Source organism: Oryx dammah, unplaced genomic scaffold (assembly GCF_014754425.2).
Source record: "Oryx dammah isolate SB20612 unplaced genomic scaffold, SCBI_Odam_1.1 HiC_scaffold_18, whole genome shotgun sequence".
Taxonomy (NCBI): domain Eukaryota; kingdom Metazoa; phylum Chordata; class Mammalia; order Artiodactyla; family Bovidae; genus Oryx; species Oryx dammah.
In genome coordinates, this window is record NW_024070202.1 from 7,770,312 (window position 1) to 7,795,297 (window position 24,986).

Genomic DNA, 24,986 nt, shown 5'->3' on the forward strand with positions numbered 1-24,986 from the left:
TGTTGTCAGGAAAAGCCTGGTATTCTTACTACCTGGTTTCTATTCTCCTCTGTCCAAATGATCTTTACAGAGAGACTTTGGTTTCCAATAAGATGGAAAAACCAGGAACCAGATTTGCCTTCTCACCTTAAATAACTAAAAGAATGAGAAAAATATACATTTATAAAACAATGGTTTTCAGACATGAGAGTTCTCTGAGAGAACAGAAGCAAAGGGTAAAAGCCCTGTGCTTGCCCTGCTGCCTGCCTGGGGAAGGGTTCTGCGTTGTGACTGTTGGAGGAGGAACACAGATGGAGCCTAGCAATCGCCATGGAGACAAGAGACAGAGTGGGGATTCTGGAGAGAATGAGTCAGAGATTGCAAGACCAAGAACCACGGAGAGCTGAAGGATCAGGTCTCCAAAGTTTGCAGAGGGCCACCCCACGCTGTGAGCTGAGGGCTGATGGGAGCACAGGCTGAGGAATATGCCTGAAGCTCTGGGAGAACGATCCCACAGGAGCAGGTGGAACCATCTTCAAAGCTCCCTCAGGCCAGGATAGTTGCTCCACTGTACAAAGTGGAAAAAAAGTCATAATACACAGAGGATCGGGAAGAGTTAACCCCATGGGAGGGTCTTGTTTCAATCATGAGAAAATACATCCCACACCAAATGCTGGTGTGGTTCAGTCTAACAAAGCTGAAAAGCAAGTCTCAAAAACACCCCACTGTTTCAAAGTAATTTAACAGAATAAAAATGAAGAATTGTTGAAAGGAAAAGGAGGCACAGAACTCAAAAAAGTAAAATTACATCGTCAGACATCTAATTAAACATTTCCATACATGAAAGAAGCATAAAAATCTATCAAAGCTGATCCAGAAAGAGATGACAATGACAGAATTATTGTAGCAGGGACATTCAGACACTCATTACAACTTTATTTGATATATTCAAGAAAGCAGAGCACAGCAAAGTACAAGCCATAGAAGACATAAAAAATGCAGCCCAAATTGAATTTCTAGAAATGAAAACTACAATGTCTAAGATGAAAAATACTGAGTAAGAGTAAGAAAAGATTTCTGCTCAACACGGAGGGGACAGGTTATCAAATGTGAAGACACAGCGACAAGAGCATCTGAAAGGAAACACAGAGAGACTGAAAGCAGAGGAGCGTCTGTGAGCAGACCCGGGGCATCAGCAACATTTCAGGATGTTCAAAAACTCAAGTCTCGGGGTAGGAAATACACACGTGTATTGTGATGTATATGCATAATCATCTAGACTAATGCCGAGAGTAAATCATTTCTGGGAAGTAAAGAAAGGCTTAAAAATAGATGATATTCAAGGGGGATGGGGGGATGGACTAGGAGTTGGGGTTTAGTAGATGCAAACTGTACCCCACTCCAGTACTCTTGCCTGGAAAATCCCATTGACAGAGGAGCCTGGAAGGCTGCAGTCCATGGGGTCTCTGAGAGTCGGACATGACTGAGCGACTTCACTTTCACTTTTCACTTTCATGCATTGGATAAAGAAATGGCAAACCACTCCAGTGTTCTTGCCTGGAGAATCCCAGGGATGGGGGAGCCTGGTGGGCTGCCGTCTATGGGGTCGCACAGAGTCGGACACAACTGAAGCGACTTGGCGGCAGCAGCAGCAGCAGCAGCAGCAAGGTAGGAATAAGAGGGAGGAGTAGAAGGATGTGTGTGCAGCTTCTCCTGAGAGAAGTCCAAAATTACAACTCACTGCTGAACAACCATTGACAGGAGAATGTTGGATCCCACCAAAAAACGGGCAAAGGAGAAGCCTTAGCAAGGTGGTAGGAGGGATGAAATCACATTTAGAATCAAACTCCATATACGCCAGTGATGCTTGGAGAGCTCAAACAAGCTTTGTGTACACCAGGACCCAGAGACTCCACAGAGATTGAGCCAGAACTGTGTTTGAGTGTCTCCTGCAGAGGTACGGGTCAGCAGTGGATGGCTGCAGGGACAGGGGCTCTGGTTGCAGGAGACCTGGGTATGGCATAAGCCCTCTTGGAGGAGGTCGCCATTAACCCCACCATAGAGTCACCAGAGAAAAGGAAAGATATAGGCATCTGAATGCAGAGTTCCAGAGAATAGCAAGGAGAGATAAGAGAGCCTTCCTCAGCTATCAAAGCAAAGAAAAAGAGGAAAACGACAGAATGGGAAAGAATAGAGCTCTCTTCAAGAAAATTAGAGATACCAAGGGAACACTTCATGCAAAGATGGGCTCGATAAAGGACAGGAATGGTCTGGACCTAACAGAAGCAGAAGATATTAAGAAGAGGCGGCAAGAATACACAGAAGAACTGTACAAAAAAGAGCTTCATGACCAAGATAATCATGATGGTGTGATCACTCACCTAGAGCCAGACATCCTGGAATGTGAAGTCAAGTGGGCCTTAGAAAGCATCACTACGAACAAAGCTAGTGGAGGTGATGGAATTCCAGTGGAGCTATTTCAAATCCTGAAAGATGATGCTGTGAAAGTGCTGCACTCAATATGCCAGCAAATTTGGAAAACTCAGCAGTGGCCACAGGACTGGAAAAAGTCAGTTTTCATTCCAATCCCAAAGAAAGGCAATGCCACAGAATGCTCAAACTACCACACAATTGCACTCATTTCACACGCTAGTAAAGTAATGGTCAAAACTCTCCAAGCCAGGCTTCAACAGTACATAAATGAGAACTTCCAGATGTTCAAGCTGGATTTAGAAAAGGTAGAACAACCAGAGATCAAGTTGCCAACATCTGTTGGATCATCAACAAAGCAAATGAGTTCCAGAAAAACATCTACTTCTGCCTTATTGACTATGCCAAATTCTGTGACTGTGTGGATCACAACAAACATTGGAAAACTGAGATGGGAATACCAGACCACCTGACCCACCTCCTGAGAAATCTCTATGCAGGCCAAGAAGCAACAGTTAGATCTGGATATGGAAAAACAGACTGGTTTCAAATCAGGAAAGGAGTCCATCAAGGCTGTATATTGTCACTCTGCTTATTTAACTTATATGCAGAGTACATCATAAGAAATGCTGGAATGGATGAAGCACATGCTGGAATCAAAATTGCAGGGAGAAATATCAATAACCTCAGATAAGCAGATGACACCACCCTTATGGCAGAAAGCGAAGAAGAACTAAAGAGCCTCTTGATAAAAGTGAAAAAGGAGAGTGAAAAAGTTGGCTTACAACTCAACATTCAGAAAACTAAGATCATGGTATCCAGTCCCATCACGTCATGGCAAATAGATGGGGAAACAATGGAAACAGTGACAGACTTTATTTTTGTGGACTCCAAAATCACTTCAGATGGTGACTGTAGTCATGAAATTAAAAGACATTTGCTTTTTTGAAAAAAAGCAGTGACAAACTTAGACAGCATTATTAAAAATCAGACACTGCTTTGCCAACAAAGGTCTGTCTAGTCAAAGCTATGGTTTTTCCAGTAGTCATGTATGGATGTGTGAGTTGGACTATAAATGAAGCTAAACACCAAAGAATTGATGCTTTGAACTGTGGTGTTGGAGAAGACTCTTGAGAGTCCTTTGGACTGCAAGGAGATCCAACCAGTCAATCCTGAAGGAAATTAGTCCTGAATATTCACTGGAAGGAATGATGCTGAAGCTGAAACTCCAATACTTTGGCCACCTGCTGTAAAGAACTGACTCATTGGAAAAGACCCTGATGCTGGGAAAGATTGAAGGCAGGAGGAGAAGGGGTCGACAAAGGATGAGATGGTTGGATGGCATCACCTCGATGGACATGAGTTTGAGCAAGCTCTGAGAGTTGGTGATGGACAGGGAGGCCTGGTGTGCTGCAGTGCATGGGGTCGCAAAGAGTCGGAACAGACTGAGCGACTAAGCTGAAACAACAAGGTCCTACTGTACAGCACAGGGAACTATATTCAGTCTCCTGGGATAAATCATAATGGAAAAGAATATAAAAAGCAACATATATATATAAATATATATATATATATATTTGAATCACTTTGCTGTATTCCACAGTTTAACACAACATTGTAAAGCAACAATACTTCAATAAAATTAAATTTTTTAAAGTAAAAAGAAAGATAGAATGATTTGGGAGATTGAGATTGACACATATACACTATTGATACTATGTATAAAATAGATAAGTAATGGAAACCTACTGTATAACACAGGGAACTCTACTCAATACTCTGTGGTGGCCTAAATGGAAAGGAAATCTAAAAGTGAGGGAATATATGTATACGTACAGCTGATTCACTTTATTGTACAGCAGAAACACAACATTGTAAAGCAACTATATACCAACAAAAATTAATTTAAAAATATATATATTTGAAATAATAGGATGATATCTGTGTCCAACTGTAAATAATAATGACAGGAATGATAACAGTGCTTTGGATGGAATGCTTGTGTCTCCCACAAATTGAGATGTTGAAGCCTTTACTTCCAATATGGCTAAATTTGGAGACTGGCCATTTCAGAATTATAGCTCAACGAGGTCTTGGGTAGGGCCCTGGTCTGATAGGATCGGTGTCTTTAGAAGAAGAGAAGGCAGCAGATCATTCTCTCTGAGAGCTCAGACCAGCTGAGCGCTCAGCCCTGAAATCCAGGAAGAGAGCTGAGAATCAGACCTACCCCCAAGCGCCTGGGGCCTCCAGGATCTGAGAGAAGTTTTAAGTTTCTTTTGTTTCAGCCCCCTAGTCCATGGCATGCTGTTATGGCAGGCCTGGGGCAGTGATGGTGATAGTAAAAATAAGACCATGTATTAAGTGTTCACCACATGAGAGCTCTACACGGGTCATTTCACTGAGTTCCTACAACAGGAGTGATCGAACACATATTTTATTTAAAAGCTGAATCACAGACAGCTAAGTAAGCTCTCAAGTTTGCACCACTAGGACCTACAGACAAAGCCCAGACTATTCATGTCAGCACAATCCTGCCTCAGGACTGATTCCAAGAGCTGCTAATATCACTGAACATCTACTCCATGCTGGACAGTGATGAAGAGAGATTTGCATTAATGATCTCACTTGATCCTGAGTTACAAATGCCCTCCACATCCAGGGAGGTCAAGTAACATCCCCAAAGTGAAAGTGTTAGTCGCTCAATTGTGTCCTATTCTTTGCAACCCCATGGACTATAGCCCACCAGGCTCCTCTGTCCGTGGAATTTCCCAGCCAAGAATACTGGAATGGGTTGCCATTTCCTCCTCCAATGGACTTCTCAACCCAGGGACTGAACCCAGGTCTCTTGCACTGCAGGCAGATTCTTTACTGTCTGAGCCACCAGGGAGGCCCCAGCACCCCCAGCACCCCCGGGTCAAAGAGGCAAGACTCGAAAGTAGGTCTTTCTGATTTCAGGAACTATCCTTCCACTGCCCTAAATTTTATAGCATTTCAGCAAAGAGAGGAGAAACATGCTTTTCAGAGGAACTACAGAGAAAATAACTCAGAAGCTTTGATGTATTAGAGGGATGTGTACATCACAAAGTGGGCTGGAAAAGATCACATTTGAGCTGGAAGAAGAGCCAGATCAGCTGGCGCCCAGCTGGTGATCCTGCCCTTGACCTGCTGTCTGACCCTGGCTCATAACCCTGGTTCAGTTCAGTTTATGCAAAGGTGAATGAATTACATTTGGGTGGGGTAACTATGGGGCTTCCCTGGTAGCTCAGCTGGTAAAGAATCTACCTGAAATTCAGGAGATTCTGGTTCACTTCCTGGGTGGGGAAGATCCCCTAGAGAAGGGATAGGCTACCCACTCCAGTATTCTTGGACTTCCCTGGTGACTCAGGTGGTGAAGAATCTGCCTACAATGCAGGAGACCTGGATTCTTTCCTAGGATTGGGAAGGTCCCCTGGAGAGGGAATAGTAACCCACTCCAGTATTCTTGCCTGGAGAGTCTCCATGGACAGAGGAGCCCAGCAGGCTACAGTCCATGGGGTCACAAAGAGTTGGACACGACTGAGTGATTAAGCATAGCCCAGCACAGGGTAATTATGAATGTGGGGGTGGGGGTCAGCCATCATGACACCATAGGAAGGGTATATCTGAACTTACATCCTGATGTTTAATGAATAAAACCACAAATATATCCGCACAGTTTGGTAACCCATGGGATTCAGTGTACAAAGTCATACCCTGGGACATATGAAATTGAAAGTGAAAGGTGCTCAGTCCTGTCTGACCCTTTGCAACCCCATGTATGCAGTCCACTGAATATACAGTTCTAGGACATATATGTCATGGTAAATATAGTATTCACAACAATGCCTCCCATTTGAAAGACAGTCTCATGAAGCTTCTAGATGTGTTTTTTAACCAGTACATTTACTGGGTTTGAGAAATGCATTAACCTCAGTAGACTCCATTTTTCCCTTGAAATACTTGAATGTAAAGAAAAATGTGATAAATTTACTGATAAGATAGTGAAATATCCCCCATGCAATGACAAGCAATAGCAAATAATTAAGAAAAATGCTTCTGACTTCTTTCAGCAATTTGAAACCCTTTCCAGCAAGAAAAAACAATCCATTAAAGCTCTCCATAGGAATTCTCACTGGGAGAAAATGGCAATGATATTTTTTAGCCCAAATGGAAAATACACATAAATTTTGTTCTCTTTATCTATTGGATCCAATTTGATAATGCTTGTAAATACAAACAGTATTTGACCTACAGATGTTAATATGTGTGTGTGTGTGTGTGTGTGTGTATGTGTGTGTGTGTGTGTGTGTTAGTCATTCAGTTGTGTCTGACTCTTTGCAGCTCCATGGACTGCAACCTCTGTCCATGGTATTCTCCTGGAAAATATACTGGAGTGGGTAACCATGCCCTCCTCCAGGGGATCTCCCTGACCCAGGGATCAAATCCAGGTCTCCTGCATTGCATGTGGTTTCTTTACCATCGAGCCACTAGGGTAGCCCACAGATGTTAATAACACTACGCTCATCATAAAAATAGTAATGCTCTTAGAGCCTGGGCTGCACCAAGACAGTCACCTAGTTCACCCATCATGGCCAAAACTGATTTCATTCTGTTCTCCTGGTGAAATGGCCACAAAACTTGTAGTGTGTTCCTGTGGTAGTAACAGCTGGCTGCCTATCCAGTATCTATTTTATTCTTGCATAGAATCAGAACCCACATTTCATTTTAGGGCCATGGCTGACAATGTATTGCCCAAACATTTGCAGATAAGCTATGGCTATGTGATTATTTCTGGCCAATGTCATATAAGCCGGGAGACTTCTTTAAATTTTGCGCTTCCCCCCACCCCACCCCAATCCTTTTGTGTGTGTGTGTCTGTGTGTGTGTGTGGCTTTTTTGGATTATATTATGATAGCTAGAGCTCTAGCAGCCACTTTGGAATATAAGGGAAATTCTAAAGATGGCAGATCTGGGTTCTCAGTGTCTGCGGATCCATTATATGTTTCCTCCAGAACTGTAGGCAAATAGCCATTGCTCACTGAATAGTGTTTATTTGCTCTAAAATTCTCTTACCCTCAATATACTTCTTCTTGTTCTCCATCTCTGGAGGCCCATCCAGATGGTGAGGATTCCATGAGGCTGGAGAGCAGAGGGTGATCAGTGCTCACAGGTCTCACCCTGCCATCTCCACCAACTGCCTGCTTCTCAAGCTTTTCACTGAATACACTACCTCTTGCTTACTGCACTCACCTTTCACTTAGTACACAGAGAGGGCTTGATAATATTAATTGAAAAAACAATCATGTGCATGCATACTGGTGTGACTGAAAGGGCTTTCAACTATTCTACGGTATGAAACTGAGCTGAAACATACCATAGGCAGACCGCCCCCAAACCATCACTAAGCAGGATTAATGAACAGCCAAGCAATAGCAAGGAGAAAACACCGTCACACCCATTTGGAAATTTAAAGTGTCTATATCCTCCGTTTGGGTAGGAATATCTGTGATTAAGCTGCAGTGTTCATATCCTACTTATGACATGAAATATTGAGGGGAGGGTATGTGAGGATCATGCATTTCACAAGATGATTTGGAGGGATAATGTTATTGCTATTCAGTCACTAAGTGTCCAACTCTTTGTGACCCCATGCACTTCAGCACGCCACGCTTCCCTGTCCTTCACTATTTCCTGAAGTTTGCTCTAGCTCCACTTTTTAATTCAATATCCACTAAACCAAACTAAGTGTAAGTTTAAGGCTCTTACTCTTTACTATTCCAAAAATATACTTCTTGTTTGCTTTTTGCACTCTTGATTTTTCATGAGGGTCTTAATACATCCTCTGTTTAAACATCTGGGTAAAGATACACCATATAATAAAAGTCAGATCAGTGGAAGTGGAATCATCATGGTTGTGTCTGCCTTACAAAGTACTCCACCCATAATGCTTTCAAAATATGGGAGTTTGTTTAAAAGTCTCGGTTGGGTGACCTTAAGCCCAAAGGTCTTAAGACAAATGTTCGACTCCAAGGCATAACATATCTGCATGACTTATGAATGCAATGACATTTTCAACATTAACATAAGCTTTGACCTTTTGTGTCCAGTCTTCTGGGATACGGCGTGTTAGCAGGTAGGGTTTCTTGTTTTCTTCCTGTGTATTGTTCAGAGTACACCTTGAAGCATAAACTTCAAGAATACAGCATCTCAAAGCCTAGAAAACAATCCCTAAGAGCAGATTGTAGCAGAGTAAAACTCAATGAAATTTTAACCTTTTCAAGCTTTATAAAAGATCTAGTAGTTTCATTCCCTGCTTACCAAAATTAAATTCAATTCCTAAAGATGCAAGGAAATATACTGGTGGAAACACAATTACATTCCAAGAATCAAGTTAAATTAAAGCACATCTCGTTTATTCACATCAGCATAAACATGTTCGTTATTCACAAATTTTATCTATTGATTCAACAACAACAACAAAAGATTACATCTTCCATTTTGACAAGGAGGCAATGTGAGAATTTGGGGAAGATCATAAAACCCCGAATTGTAACTTCTTCAAGAAAGCATAATTCAAATGATACATGTGGATCAAAATCATTCCACCAAAACAATTCATGATTGGCTTAATCCTTACCGTTTAAAAAGTCTCTAGTGTAGAGTTATATTCAGGAAAGATTATATTTTAATGAAATCTTGCTTCAGCAAAGAAATACTACAAGAAAGTGCTCTGCTTTGATCACAAGCTACAATTATTCAATAACTTAATTGCATAAAGTTAAATTTCAAAATAAAGTCAGTGCAGTCCTCTATTTTAGAAAAGTGTTATTCAAGGAAGGTTGAGAAAACTTTCAACTCAGAAGTGTCTGACTAGAAACTCTTTTGAGGAGCAGACATGGTGATTTTATTCAAGTTTACACAGCCTTTTAGAGCCACACCTGAGCACTTTATATCTGAGAATACTCTGAGGACAATAATTCCGAGAATGACATAATTTTAGAAATATAAAACTTGTCTAAAAATCAGTGTTTCCTATATATGGTGCTACTTTTGCTTCTACAATTAGAAGGTACCTGGGTACTTCTTAGATCATTGATTTTCAAACTGGAAAGGGCCTCAGAAACCTAGGGGACTTGTTTAAACCAAGTCTGCAGGGCCCCTGGCCCAGTTTTAGATTCTAGGGTGGGGCTGCAAACCCACATTTCTACCAAGTTCCCAGAAAATGCTGATGCAGCTGTTATGGGCACCAACACGCTCTGAAAACCACTGACTTAGAATAACTTTAAGAACAATAATAACTAATTCAAATCAATAAAAGGAAAATACATCTATATAACAATTCTTTCTATATTTCCCTAAATTTAAAATCTGTGAAATTCTGGTCAAATTTTTTATAAATGATACAGAGTCCCCAGTTCAATTTACTTAATTTTGATAAAGCAAAATTTACTAAAAATTTCTTCCCTATTTTTAAAAAGACTCTTTTATAAGGAAGAAATGGTATGCTTTCATCTCATACCATATAATGTCATCTAGGGTTATCGAAACGGTGCATTTAAATCATTGAATTGTTACTTAGACACATGTAAAGATAATTCCCTTGGAGAAGGAAATGACAACTTACTCTAGTATTCTTGCCTGGGAAATTCCATGGACAGAGGGGCCTGGTGAACCACAGTCAAAGGGGTTGCAGAGAGTCAGACACGACTGAGCAACTGAACAACAACAACAACAACAAAGATAACCTAGTAAAAAGATGACACAAAATAGGAAACAATCCTGGGTATTATTCTCTATGCAAATAAGTCAGGAAAGTCTTTAACCTTCGGGGCCTCAGTTGCTTTAAAACTAAAATGGAATATTTCACCTGGACAACCTCTGACAGCCTTTCTAGCTCCTGAAGGAATGTCAATTCCTTCCTGTGTCCCAGGAAGCCACCTCGGCTTGGCAAAAAGAGTAACTAAATCAGAGAAAGTGCCCAAAAGTCTGCAGAAAAGCATGACCTTTCAGTGTGTTCATTATTAACTAAGAAAGAGCTTCAAAACAGAATATGAAGGCAAGAGTGAGACTGGACTGCCGCCCGTGTCTCCCACCTGCTCTGGGGCCCGCTTGCTTCTTTGATCTTTGAATTTAATTAAAACAAAAGACGAGGTTTCATTTCCCTGAAAAACGTCTTCTTAGTGCTTAGACAGGCAGGTGCCATGGATGATCACACTCGGCCGACAGATGAGAAGGTGATGGAGTTTGCCACTGCTCAGTCGCAAAATTAACAAATATCTGGAAGAAATGATGAACACAATTGCTAACTTCGAGGAAGCCTCAACCCTTTGTTCTCATACAAGGAACATCTTCTCAAATATTCCTAAGAATCACAACCCACTCATTCCTACCAATCCTTCCCAATCACCTTCAACACATAGGTCTGAACTTCAGGAATGATAAACATTTCCAGACACAATAAATTGCCAGGAAATTCTCAATGCCTTGAGCACGATTTTAGATTGACCTATTATCTAATTTCACCTGCCAGGACTCTTAGGGAACCAAGCACGTTTCTTCCTAAGGTCAGCTCACAGTGGAGCCCCTTTATTTATTAGTGGTGTGCGTGGGTGCCAAGTCGCTTCAGTCATGTCTGACTCTTTGCAACCCCATGGACTGTAGCCCACCAGGCTCCTCCATCCAAGGGTTTCTCCAGGCAAGAATACTGGAGTGGGTTGCCATGACCTCCTCCAGGGGATTCTCCTGACCCACGCCTCTTATGTCTCCTGTATTGGCAGGAAGGTTCTTTACTGCTAGCACCACCTGGGAAGCCCAGTCATTAGTGGGGGTGGGGGACAACTGGAGATGCAGTGGATGACAGCCTGACCTGCTTATGGAACAATCAATGAAACCAGGAGCAGATGGAAGCCCTAAATGTTGAATACTTACCTTGAGTGGAGAGCACACAATAAACAGACCTCCTTCATAAACTCAAAACGTGATTAATAAAAGAAATGGTGACCTCAAGAAGTAATCTGCCCCTTTTTTAAATCAGCTGGAGCAGGCCTCAAGAAAAACAACCCAGGGTCTCCTTCAAGGTACTATACCTGCTCCAGAGTGGTTTGGTTGATGGAGTAACGTCTGATATTCAGAAAGCTTTTGCTGTCTTCTAGAACCCTGAACAGGTTGGCTAAGCACGCCCATCTTTTTGGCACGTGATATTCCAACAAATTAAGGCGCTGCCCCTGAAAGCAAAAAAAAAAAAAAAAAAAAAGATTGGATCACAGGATTAAGAATCATTAACTGACCACACTATAGTTAATTGCCAAATAAACTATCTCTTTTCAAAACACAGTCTTTTCAAACCCTTTTCAAACTCATTTCAAACCCTTAGACACCAACTAAAGTCAGAAGTCAGTTTTGTGAGCCTTCCAAGAATGCTCATGGGCTGTGCTTTACCACAAGGCATATTTGATAAGAGGTATCCCCCCAAGGAGGGGTGCTGCTCTGCCCCTTTCTGTCACCACTGTGTCACAAGCCTGGGAAACCCTTTCTTGGGGAAAGAAGACCCTGTTGACAGCTAGGGAGAGGGAGGTGGATGTGGTATCAGAGATACCCCTGAACCTGAGATCCCTGAACCTCACACCAGAGCACCCGCCATCCTCACCACTAGCTGAGTGACTCTCAGTAAGATGCTTAACTCTCTGGGCCCCATTCTCAGGGGGGCATGTGGAGAGCCCAGTAGTAGTTTCACGGGGTAGAGGGCCTTGAACATGAATCCCTGTAACCTAGACAATACGCCTCTTGCTGGGTAGGATTTTACCCAATGGTTGTAGATGAAATAGACAAGCAACAGCTCCTTTAAGAACGACAATCTATTAGCCGTTATGACAAACTAGAATCTTGGGGTCATCCAAGAGAACTGCAAATGGTGCTTCTCAGAGGTTCCTGTGCACAGGGCTTGCTTGGTCCCCTTGGTCACCCACAGATCTGGGGTTAGGATGCTGGGGACTGAGATGCTACGGGTCTCACCTACTCCCAGGTGATGAAGGCCCAGTGGTTCAGGGACCACACTTTGCATGAAGTGTGTAGAGGGTTGTGACCTCAAGCCCAGGGCCATTCTTGTGAATTAATGCTGAAACCACAGAAGCTACAAACCCTCTAGTAAATATATGGAAGAAGCTAACTTGTGTATCTTCCCTCCTAAAGAAAATGAACTGTGTCCTGAAATTGTGCCCACAGGAAAGGGAAGGTGAGTAAGAACTCTCTGCACTGGGAGACCTCATAACGGGACCAGAGGCTTGCCATCCTTCAGAGAGGTCAGGTGACACCCACAGACAGCCCCCTGCTGTGTTGGGGATAGAGGCATGGCCTGTACTTTGCAATGAGCTCACAACAGTAGGCAGTGTCTTTGAAGCATAGACTTAAAATAGGGGAAAGACAAGGGCATTTGTGAGAGGTTTTTAGCTCAAAATGAAGTAATGTACAATATTAGCACTACCTTAAACTGGATTCCCGGAAAATGGAGCTTCAAGCAGTCGGAAACAGCACTGTGTTGATCTACATCCTTGCGGAGCCAAACCTTGACTGTATAACCATCACCAAACCTGAGAGTTGAATTTAAAAAATAAGGTTACTATTATATAGACCTAAGATAGATAAACTCTTAAGTCCATTTTCACAGGGAGGCAGCAAAAGTAGGTAGCTATTCCAAACTGTTGGAAGATTCTATGTTCTCAAAAACAGAATATTCAAGAATGAATAATAATTTAGTTATGTAGTTTGCTCTGACTCATTGACACAGACACCGATTTATCTGTTTGAAAAATTAGCAAATCTTAGAATCAACACCCGGTTCAATACAAAAGGGAGAGTGAAAATGCAAGCTGTGAAGACAAAGTGCTAAGTTAAGAAGCCAGAGCTGAGCTGGAGATGAACCCTGAGACCATCCCAGTCTCAAAGACTGCACTGATGCCCAAGTGGCTGGAAGAGTGGACGGTAACAGGGGCTGATCATGGGATCAAGGCAGACATTTGCTTATCATGAAAAACAATTCCCTCAACTGTCTGCCATCCCCGAGGGCCCAGCAACTGCAGGGGGGCCAAGGCCCTGATGTCACAGAGCTGTAAACAGAGGTCTGCTGGGGTCTGAGAAACCACACCTGAGGTGACACTCCTATGACACACAACCTCAAATAGTGAACCCCAAGAGTGGAGGGGGCTTCCCAAGATGATTTACATTATTCTATTACATAGCCCAGGTGCCCAGCATGGTGTCGGACACACAGTCCTATCTCAGATCTGTTAAGTGGAAGCAAATACACAAATATATCATTATATAGTGATTTTTTGTTGGTTTTTGTTCACTGATATATTTACTCCAGGTACCTAGAACTAATAAACAGTAGTTGAATGAATGTATGAAAAAATAGTACACCCAGAGCCTTACAAGCATGATCATTGCTGGGGAAAAACATGGTACATTTAAGTCAGTTTTCCATGATTGAGATTGACTAATACATTTATGGGCGAATCATTTTTCAGATAAGTCTACCTGGTGAAGAAGAGGACAAATGTGACTTTGCTTCAGGGACATGGAACAGCCTCGCAAACACCCAGAGATCCTCGTCCCAGTTCTGCTTTCCCACCTCCTGCCCTGATCTCAGATTTCCTCTGAGATCTGTGTGTGACTCCAACTGCCCCCAGCTATTCCAAGTTCATGGTTTCAAGTCCCCGCAGGGATGAGAGGTCACTGAGGACATGGGCAAAATCTGAGTGACAGCAGCCAGGGAGGTAGCCCACCCCTCTGGCTCTCCTGAGCTCATTCCCAGGACTCCCTGAGGCCTACCCTACCAGGTTAGTACAGAAAATGTGTGTGTTCCAGCCTCCCCTCGTTCAGAGGTGCATGTCCAATGTGAACCAGGGTTCCTGCTCTGTGTCCCTGAGAGCCTCCCACGTGGGTGTGTATTTCAGGATTCCATGGAGGAAGAGCTGAGGTCCAGACCCTTGAACAGCTCCCAGGATGAGGTGCTGTCTCAAGAAGCTGCTGCCCTTCAGAGAGCTCTCTGCTGTCCTGGGGAGAGATGCTCCTAGTCACGTGGTTATGGCCAGCCTGAGGGTGAAGGTCAAAGTGTCTGGAAGCCTGCATGTGAATCTAGCCCCCCGTCCATGCACCAGACCTCTGACCCCATGGAGTCGAACTGTCTCACTTCCATACTCTCATCTAGAAAACAGGCTCATAAAACGAGGTCCCTAACAAGGGGGTCAGAGGCCTGAGTACACGAACCCCTGAAGAAGTGGGTGAATAAACATCCAGTGAAAGTGAGGTTCCACACAGGACAGGTCCAGAATGAGGAGCATCCTCGGTGTGAAGATGCTCACAATTCATCTGGGGAACATAGACAAAGCAGATGAAAAATCAGAACACAGGTGTACCTAGAGATGACCATACTACGTAAGTCAGACAGAGGCAGACAAATATCATATGATATCACTTCTATGTGGAATCTAAAATATGACACAAATGTACTTATCTATGAAACAGATTTATAGACATAGAGAACAGACATGTTGTTGTCAAGGGGGAGAGGCAGAGGGATAAATCAGAAGCTTAGGATTAACATGTACACACTACTCTATATAAAACAGATAACCAACAAGGTCCTACTGTATAGCGTAGGGAACTATAGTCAATATCTTATCCAACAATGGAAAAGAATATGAAAAAGAATGTATATATGTGCATAACTGAGTCACTTTTCTGCACAGCAGAAATTAACACAATGTTATAAATCAACTATTACCTCAAAAAGTAAATTAAAGAACCAAAACATGAATCTGCAGCACTTATTACACAGAAATACGGGTGAGAGGTGACATCGACTAAGCAGAAATGACTTCACTGTTTCATGCACATTAGGATCCCCTTCACATCAGCAGAAATGGCAGCCCTCCAGGGGTATTCTCCTAGAATGTTTTTTAATGCACGTTAAATTCCAATAATGGTCTAATATTCTCACCATAAGTGTGTAAACATATTAATGTTTAAAAAGTTATCTTTGCACTAAGCATTTCAGCTTTACTCTAGAGAATCAGAATTACACAGTTCCTTAAAAAAAAAGAGAGAGAGAAAATGTTTCTGAAATAGATTGCAAACTCCTCAGGTTCTCTGTAGAATAATTGATAAGACATGCAGACAGAAAATTATACAATCATAGCATCTTCAATAATTGAGAGAATCTTTGCAGATTATCAAATTATGATGTGAGTATCTAATTTACATTATTCTTACTTTCTCACTTCTGCCTATAACCTACACTTATGCCAATGATCTAAATTCCATGAAGGATTTATTCGATTCGTGCACTTTCCATTCTAAAAGCTTTCAAAGCAGCAAAGGAGTCATGTATATATAAACTCACTCATCCCTCTCACATTTGCAGATAACCCATCACATCCATATCATTTGCAAAGCCGGCAATTACGTAAAGAAAAATAAACAGCATTACCTGTCACTGAAGATGCCTGTAAGAAGCACTCAATCACTATTGAGGATCAGCATTTAGGTACCACAAACGTTCAGTGTAACAAATGCAATAAACAGTAAAACAGGGGAGTAGCAATGGAGTAGTGGAACAAGAAATGTACACATGTATTCTGCAAAAGCCAGCGAGGAAAGAAGGAGGGAGGGACTGAGTGATGGATACTCATCAGTTTTATTCAGCTTCCGGAGGATCCTCTGCAAATCGCTCACACTCATGGCATTCATTTTAAAAAAATATTTATTTAGTTGCAGCATGCGGGCTTTTGTGAAATATATCTCCTGCCATATAAACAAACAAGAATGTCAAAGCTATCCGCGATTCCTGCCCTCCAAATGTGAATTCTGAGCCATGCAGACGACAAGCGTGCCGCTCCCCACACGACAACTTAAGGATGTCACAGTCATCAGTGATTATAAATCTACCCCAGGGTGAGCCAGTGAGCCCTAAGGGAATTCAAGAAAGAAAAGAATACCTCTGTAAAAATACAGGATGCTTGGCCTTAGATAGCTGAGATACATATGAAAGAAATGACTTCAATAACCCCAGACTCTTGCATCTTCCCATACATAGAAGAAGAATACTAAATTCCTTAACTTGATGTCTAGTTTTCCTTACTTAACAATAATATTTGATGTTCAGACTGCCTGCCCCCTTTGTTGCAACCTTCTATATAAACTGACCTACAGCTCAGGGCTACTTGGGATGCTGTCTCCAGGGCTTGAAGCCCTAAGACTTTCCCACCAAGTAAAACATCTCTCCTTCAGTCTGCTTTCAGGTTGTGACTATTTTCTAAGTGGACACTTTGTCCACGGCATGTGGGATCTTAGTTCCCCAGTCAGGGTTCAAACCCAAGTTCCGTGCACTAGAAGGCGATTCTTAAGCACCGAATCACCAGGGACGTCCCCCATAGCATTCCTAATAGTAATCCTCTCACATCAAGCCTCCTGAGAAACCTGTATGCAGGTCAAGAAGCAACAGTCAGAACTGGACATGGAACAATGGACTGGTTCCAAATTGGGAAAGGAGTACGTCAAGGCTGTATATTATCACCCTACTTATTTAATTTATATGCAGAGTACATCATGAGAAATGCTGGGCTGGAGGAAGCACAAGCTGGAATCAAGATTGCCGGGAGAAATATCAATAACCTCAGATATGCAGATGACACCACCCTTATGGCAGCCTAAAGAGACTCTTGATGAAAGTGAAAGTGAAAGTGGAGAGTGAAAAAGTTGGTTTAAAGTTCAACATTCAGAAACTAAAATCATGGCATCTGGTCCTATCACTTCATGGCAAACAGATGGGGAAACAACGGAGAAAGAGACTTTATTTTTGTGGGCTCCAAAACCACTGCAGATGGTGATTGCAGCCATGAAATTAAAAGACACTTGTTCCTTGCGAAAAAAGCTATGACCAACCTAGACAGCATATTAAAAAGCAGAGACATTACTTTACCAACAGAGGTCTGTCTAGTCAAAGCTATGGTTTTTTCAGTAGTCATGTATGGATGTGAGACTTGGACCATAAAGAAAGCTGAGCACCAAAGAACTGATGTTTTTGAACTGTGGTGTTGGAGAAGACTCTTGAGAGTCCCTTGGACTGCAAGGAGATCCAACCAGTCAATCCTAAAGGAAATCAGTCCTGAATATTCACTGGAAGGATGGATGTTGAAGCCGAAACTCCAATACTTTGGCCACCTGATGCAAAGAGCTGACTCATTGGAAAAGACCCTGATGCTGGGAAGGACTGAAGAGAGGAGGAGAGGAGGACGACAGAGGACAAAGTGGTTGGATGGAATCCCCGACTTGATGTACATGAGTTTGAGCAAACTCTGGGAGCTGGTGATGGACAGGGAAACCTGGTGTGCTGCAGTCCATGGGGTCTCAAAGAGTTGGACACGACTGAGTGACTGAACTGAACTGAATGAGAATGTAACATATAGTACAGGGAACTCTACTCAGTACTTTGTGGTGACCTAAATGGGAAGGAAATCCAAAACAGAGGGGATGTATGTATGCGCAGAGCTGATTCACCCTGCTGTACAGTAGAAACTAACATAACATTGAAAAGCAGCTGCGTGCATGCTGCATGCTCTGCTGTATCTGACCCTTTGAGACCCCACGGACTGTAGCCCACTAATCTCCTCTGACCATGGGATTTCCAGGGCAAGAATACTGGAGTGGGTTGCCATGCCCTCCTCCAGGGAAGCTTCCCTACCCAGAGTTTGAAGCCATGTCTCCTGGATTGGCAGGTAGATTCTCTACCACTGACCCACCTGGGAAGCCCTGAAAAGGAACTATACTACAATTAAAATTAAGTTAAAAAAGAAACCTAATGGCTTTTTTGTGGTTTTAATGCCTGTCCATCCTGGGTAATGTCAGCACAAGAAGGGAAGGGTCTTTAGGAAATGTAGATGTTTCTAGCAGCTGGAGGGATGTCCGGTCACATCAGACTTCATAACATGACGAATTCTGGAGATCTGCCTGCAGACAGTCTCAGCTGCCAAGCTGTGCTCACACCAGGGTCCCCTGCAGAGGCGGATGGGACTAAGGTAATCATTCTCCTCCTGACTTCTCCCTCTGAGCCTCTCTACATAATTCAGCAAACGCCCCATGGAAAATGGCCACTGCAATTTACTGCCTGAGCTGATGAGTGCTGCCTGGAGAGACGGCCATAGAACTGATGCGTGAGACCCCAGGAGGGAAACAGCATCATGAAAATGGGGAACTCAGAGCCTGCACCTCACTCAGCTGCCCTCTGCACAAAGATCACCGCTTCAAAAAGCCCTTTCTGGCAGCAGGAAGTACTCTGTTCCAAGCCCACAAGCAAATGCACTTGATGCTATTCGGCTGGAGTTTGAAACTCCTGGGCTGTAACAGGGTTGGGTCCTCTTAGAAGATGTGATTAAAGCTCTTCCCAAATAATCTCTGTGGACTCCAGTCAGATCCTATGTAATACAGCCTTTAAAACAATAAGAGGATAATGAGAAAAATGATTTTCTTTTTTTTTTTAATTAATTAATTTATTTATTTTTAATTTTTACTTTACAATTCCGTATTGGTTTTGGCATAGATTGACATGAATCCACCACAGGTGTACATGCGTTCCCAAACATGAACCCCCCTTAGCAAAGAGGAATTAAGAGGCAGACTTCCTCCCCCTGTTGAGAAAATGCTTCAAGAAGCCAGATTCAGGGTGAAAGTCTCTGGGGACTGAATGTAGCTAAAACATTCCTGCTGGACACCAGGGTAGATACATGCTGTCTGCCAGAGGAGTGTAGAGATGAGAAACAGCGGGTGCAGGATGGAGCCAGGCAAACGGGAAGCTCTGTGCTGGCCTGTGCCCACCTTGCCCTCAGCTCCATGTTCAACAACATGGGAAGTGACTAAGTTCGCAGTACACTGGAGCCTGATGTGTTTGGGGGCGAATGATGAGAGAGTACACGGCTGAGCTGACCTGGTCCCAAGGGTGGCAGCAATTGCAATCAACCTAGACTAGCTAAAACAATCTTAAAAAGAGGACAAAAGCTGAAGGACTAATACAAATTTCAAAACGTACTCAAAAGCATCAAGATAGATATATAGACCAATGCACAGTATTGGGTCCAGAAATAAGCCTGTGGGCCTATGGTCAATCGATTTATGACAAGGTGGTCAGAACCATTCAATGAGAAGAATAATGTTTTCATCAAATTGGTCTGGATATACAGCAGTACCAACAGTTAACACACATCGTTTATGCAAAATGGATCAAATATCTAAATGTAGGTGTGTAAAAACACAAAACTCTTAAAATCATACATAGCAATAAATCTTCACTTTCTCTGATTTCACAAGGGATTCTCAGATATGACCAAAAAATCATGAAAAACAAAAGAAAAAACTGGTAAATTGGGCTTTATCACAATTAAAGACATCTGTGCTTCTAAACAGAGAAGGCAGTGGCACCCCACTCCAGTACTCTTGCCTGGAAAATCCCATGGACAGAGGAGCCTGGTGGGCTGCAGTCCATGGGGTCACGAAGGGCCGGACATGACTGAGTGACTTCACTTTCACTTTTCACTTTCACGCATTGGAGAAGGAAATGGCAACCCACTCCATTGTTCTTGCCTGGAGAATCCCAGGGATGGGGGAGCCTGGTGGGCTGCCATCTATGGGGTCGCACAGAGTCAGACAAGACTGAAGTGACTTAGCAGCAGCAGCAGCAGCTGCAGTATTTCTAAAGGTGTTATCAAGAAAATGAAAAAGCAAACCAACAAGTTGAGAGAGTAGCACTGATACATATACACTACTCTGTGTGAAACAGCTAGCCAGCAGAAAGCTGCTGCGCGGCACAGGAAGCTCAGCTCAGTGCTCTGCGATGACCTAGATGGGTGGGAGGGTGTGCAAGGGAGCCCCAAGTGGCAGGGGATAGATGTACCTATAGCTGATTCACACTGTTGTACAACAGAAACTAATACAACATCGTAAAACAATGATGTCCATCAGCAGACGAATGGATAAGAAAGCTGTGCTACATATGCACAATGGAGTATTACTCAGCCATTAAGAAGAATACATTTGAGTCAGTTCTAATGAGGTGGATGAAACTGGAGCCTATCATACAGAGTGAAGTAAGACAGGAAGAAAAACACCAATACAGTATACTAACACATTTATATGGAATTTAGAAAGATGGTAATGATAACCCTGTATGCGAGACAGCAAAAGAGACACAGATGTATAGAACGGACTTTTGGACTCTGTGGGAGACGGAGAGGGTGGGATGATTTGGGAGAATGGCATTGAAACATGTATACTATCATGTAAGAAACGAATCACCAGTTTATGTTTGATACAGGATACAGGATGCTTGGGGCTGGTGCACAGGGATGATCCAGAGAGATGATATGGGGTGGGAGGGGGGGTTCAGGGTTGGAAACTCATGTACACCCGTGGCTGATTCATGTCAATGTATGGCAAAACCAATACAGTATTGTAAAGCAAAATAAAGTAAAAATAAAAATTAAATAAATAAATAAATTTTAAAATGAGACAATATTTGCAAATCACCTATCTGAAAAGGGACTTGTACCTAGAATGCGCAACTCTTTCAATAATAAAAAGACAACCTAATACTGTTTAAATGGGCAAAAGATATGAACAGACATTTCTCCACAGCAGACAGGCAAGTGGGCAACAAGCCCATGGACAAATCAAAACCACACGATACTACTCTTCTTGGGATGGCTAGAATAAAAATTCAGATAATAAAAAGTAATGGCCAGGATGTAGAGCAATTACAAACTTCACTCAGGGCTGATAGGAATGTAAAATGGTACAGACAGTTTGGAAAACAAACTGACAGCTCCTTTAATGTTTAAGCACAGGGTTAGGATATGAGCTGCTTCCCTGGTGGCTCAGCTGGTAAAGAATCTGCCTGCAATGCAGGAGACCTGGGTTCGATCCCTGAGTTGGGAAGATCCATCCCCTGGAGAAGGGAACAGAAACCCACTCCAGTATTCTGGCCTGGAGAATTCCATGAACTGTACAGTCCAAGGGGTCACAAAGGGTCAGACACGACTGAGTGACTTTCACTTTCACTTTACTATATGATCTAGGAGTTTTCCTCAAAGGTCTACACCCAAAGAAATAAAACATATATCCTTAAGAAAACTCCTAGCTGATTGTTTGCAGCAACAGAATGTGTAACAGCCAAAAGTGAACATAACCCAAATGCCCACTGACAATGAACAAACAGAAGTGTTGTATGTTAGTTGGCCATAAAAAGAAATGAAGTACTGATAACACAGACGAACCTTAAAATAGTACGCTGTAATGAGTGAAAGCTGCTGGTCAGAGAAGACCCTGTCCAGCTCTTTGTGACCTGTGGACTGTAGCCCACCAGGCTCCTCCATCCATGGGGTTCTCCAGACAAGAATATTGGAGTGGGTTGCCATTTCCTTCTCCAGGGGATCTTCCTGACCCAGCGATCGAACCCAGGTCTCCCACATTGCAGGCAGACCCTTTAAACCTCTGAGCCACCAGGGAAGCCCAGAGAAGACCATATATTATGTAATTTCATTTACAGGTCAATAAGAGACAACTTTATAGAGACAGAAAGCAGATCAGTGGAGGTTAGAACTAGAATGAAAAGTAAATTGATAGCTAAAGGGACAAGATTTCTTTTCGAGATGATGAAAATGCTCTAAAATTGGCTGCAGAAAAGGTTGCACATAATTGTGAATATGCTAAAAAGCACTGAATTATACACTTTAAGCAAGAGAGTTGTATGACATGTAAAGTATATTTCAATTAATCTGTTAAAAGACAAAGAAAGGATGGCCACTGTTTTAAAAAATCAATGACAAGTGGTTGGGACCATAATAGATTATAAAAGTGTTAGTCACTCGGTTGTGTCCGACTCTTTGTGACCCCATGGACTGTAGCCCATCAAGTTCCTCTGTCCATGGAATTCTTCAGGCAAGAATGCTGGAGCAGGCTGCCATTCCCTTCTCCAGTGGATCTTTCCAACTCAGGGATCAAACCCGGCTCTCCCACATTGCAGGCAGTTTCTTTACCATCTGAGCCACCAGGGAAGCATGGCTCCAATGTGACACCCTTTGCCATATCACCCTGTTGAGTTCTTGCCTTAAGAGGTGAGACTGTCCTCCTGCTCTTTTTCTTAACAGCCATGTGACATGGTTTGCAGGTGCGATGTGACCTCAGGCTTGAATCGTCCTTGTGCTCTCTAGACATTTTCCTGTCTGGAAAATGCTCAGACACTGATTCTGGAAGGAGGATGAGTTAAAGGTGGGACAGAACCAGCCCCTTTGAACCATCTGGACCAGCCCATCTGCAGCTGCTGGAGGATGAATGAAAATCATATCAGCCACTGCACCTCATAAACTTCACTTTGCGGCTGTTTATAACAAAAGCTAACTCATGGATACAAAAGTTTTTTTTATGCTTTTCATAAAAGAGAGCCCAAAATCAAATTTGTAAAATGCTTCTCAACTATGAAACCTTTAAAGTGTTGCAGCCTCATGCATTTTCTTCAAATGCACACACATACACCGACACACACACACTTACATACACACAAACATACATACACGTGCACACACACAGACACACATGTACACTCACACACACAGAAACACGTACACACACATACACACAGAGATACATATACACACACCCCTAAATTTTAGGCTAACTGAACCCAGAGTAAACAAACTTCCCAAATTTTAATCCTGAATTATTTGAAACCTGAAATATAGTTCCGACCTAGTTTGCAGTTTATCGCACTGAGCTGACCTCCTCACTGTGCTGTGCTTCACCGCTCAGTAATATCTGACTCTCTGTGACCCCCCAGGGACTGTAGCCTGCCAGGCTCCTCTCTTCATGGGATTCTCCAGGCAAGAATACTGGAGTGGGTTGCCATGCCCGCCTCCAAAGGATCTTCCAAACCCAAGGATCAAACCCAGGTCTCCCACATTGCAGGCAAATTCTTTACCATCTGAGCCACCAGGGAAGCAAAGGCCTGGGCTACGAGGAATCCATTTCTTTGGCTAGCCTGGGTTTTCCTGGGCTTATTAAGCTGTATTTGCAATCAGAACTCACCATCCTGCAGTGCCTGCTGAGCTTTGGAGTGGCACATTTTTGCTGTCTATGTGCACATTAGTTCTTGGCAGGTCAGGCTACGTCAGTACTGGGCCTGGCTACCCTGCAGGGAAGTGACAGGAAAGCACTGCCAGGACTGAGCAGCAAGGGGCCTGCATCACACGCCTGATGGTTCCTGTTAACGGAGACACTGAGTAAGACAGAGCCTGTTTCTAAAAGCAGCCAACAAAGGATGAACAATGCAGAAGGTTCTGGGAGAAAGCAGGCTTCACCCCATCCAGAGATCAGTGGGATCTGAATAGAAATCTTTATCAAAGGGGTTGATTGTTGTTATTAGTTATTCTTCATTAAGCTGAGCAGAGCTTAAATTCTCCCACAGTCTCATCTGAACTGCTCTTTTAAAGTTCAATCAAAGCAACCTGGAAGAAGATATCATTTAGCAAAGTCCTCCCAGGCACTACAGAGTTTGCATTCATTCACTCATCTATTTATTTGTTCAACAAGTACCCTGAGCATATATCACGTACTGTTCCGAACATCAGAGATACAGTAATAAAAACAAAGGTCTGCTGTCAAAGGATTTACATTCTATCAGGAAGAATTTGAAAATAGTAAAAACCACTAATGTTGTGTTTTATATGTCAGAGAGTGCTAGTCTGTTTAGATTCATAAATGAGTGGCAGAAAACCCAGAGAAGCAGGATATTAGCAAGTATAAAATCTGAGGTCAGGCAGCCACAAAAGGGTAAGGCCTTTCTTTGGCCCATTCTGTCACACTGCTCTGCTCACAGGTCCCCATTGCTGAAGTTGCCTCATGGTCCAATATGGCTGCTTCATCTCTAACCATCACACCTGCATTCACATCAGAAGGAAGGAAGAGGCAGAAAAAGAGCACACCTTTCCCTACAAATTCATATCCTTGAAGTTGCTAGTATGGCTTCTATAATCTCTTTGCCCACATGTACAGATAGTGAGAGCTGGAAAGGTACATTCTTATTTCCAAGTGGCTATGTTGCTAGCTAACGTCCAAGGGCTCTTATGCCTCTATGAATAGGTGGACTACATACAGGAGATCCCACTGGAGAGTAACTTTTGAGAAAAGAACTGAGGAAATAAACCACAATTTCATCTCAGGGAACGAGGACGTCTCATCCTAGCCCTCAAGATAGAAATATGCTCGCTGAATCGAGCTACTTCTTTCCACAGTACCACAAAATATGTATGATTGTCCCCATTAAGAGAAAAAAAACAAGCTTTCAGAAATGTTACATAACTTTTGCAAAGCCCTGGAGGTGATGTTCCAAGTCTGACTGTAACATCCGCATCTCATCCAGCCGTACTACTTTTCAAAGAGGAGTCAGCCCATGTTTCAAAATGAGGGGAGTCTGTTCCCTCCGCAGAGGCAAGAGAAGAAAGTTGTACAGAGGAACCTCA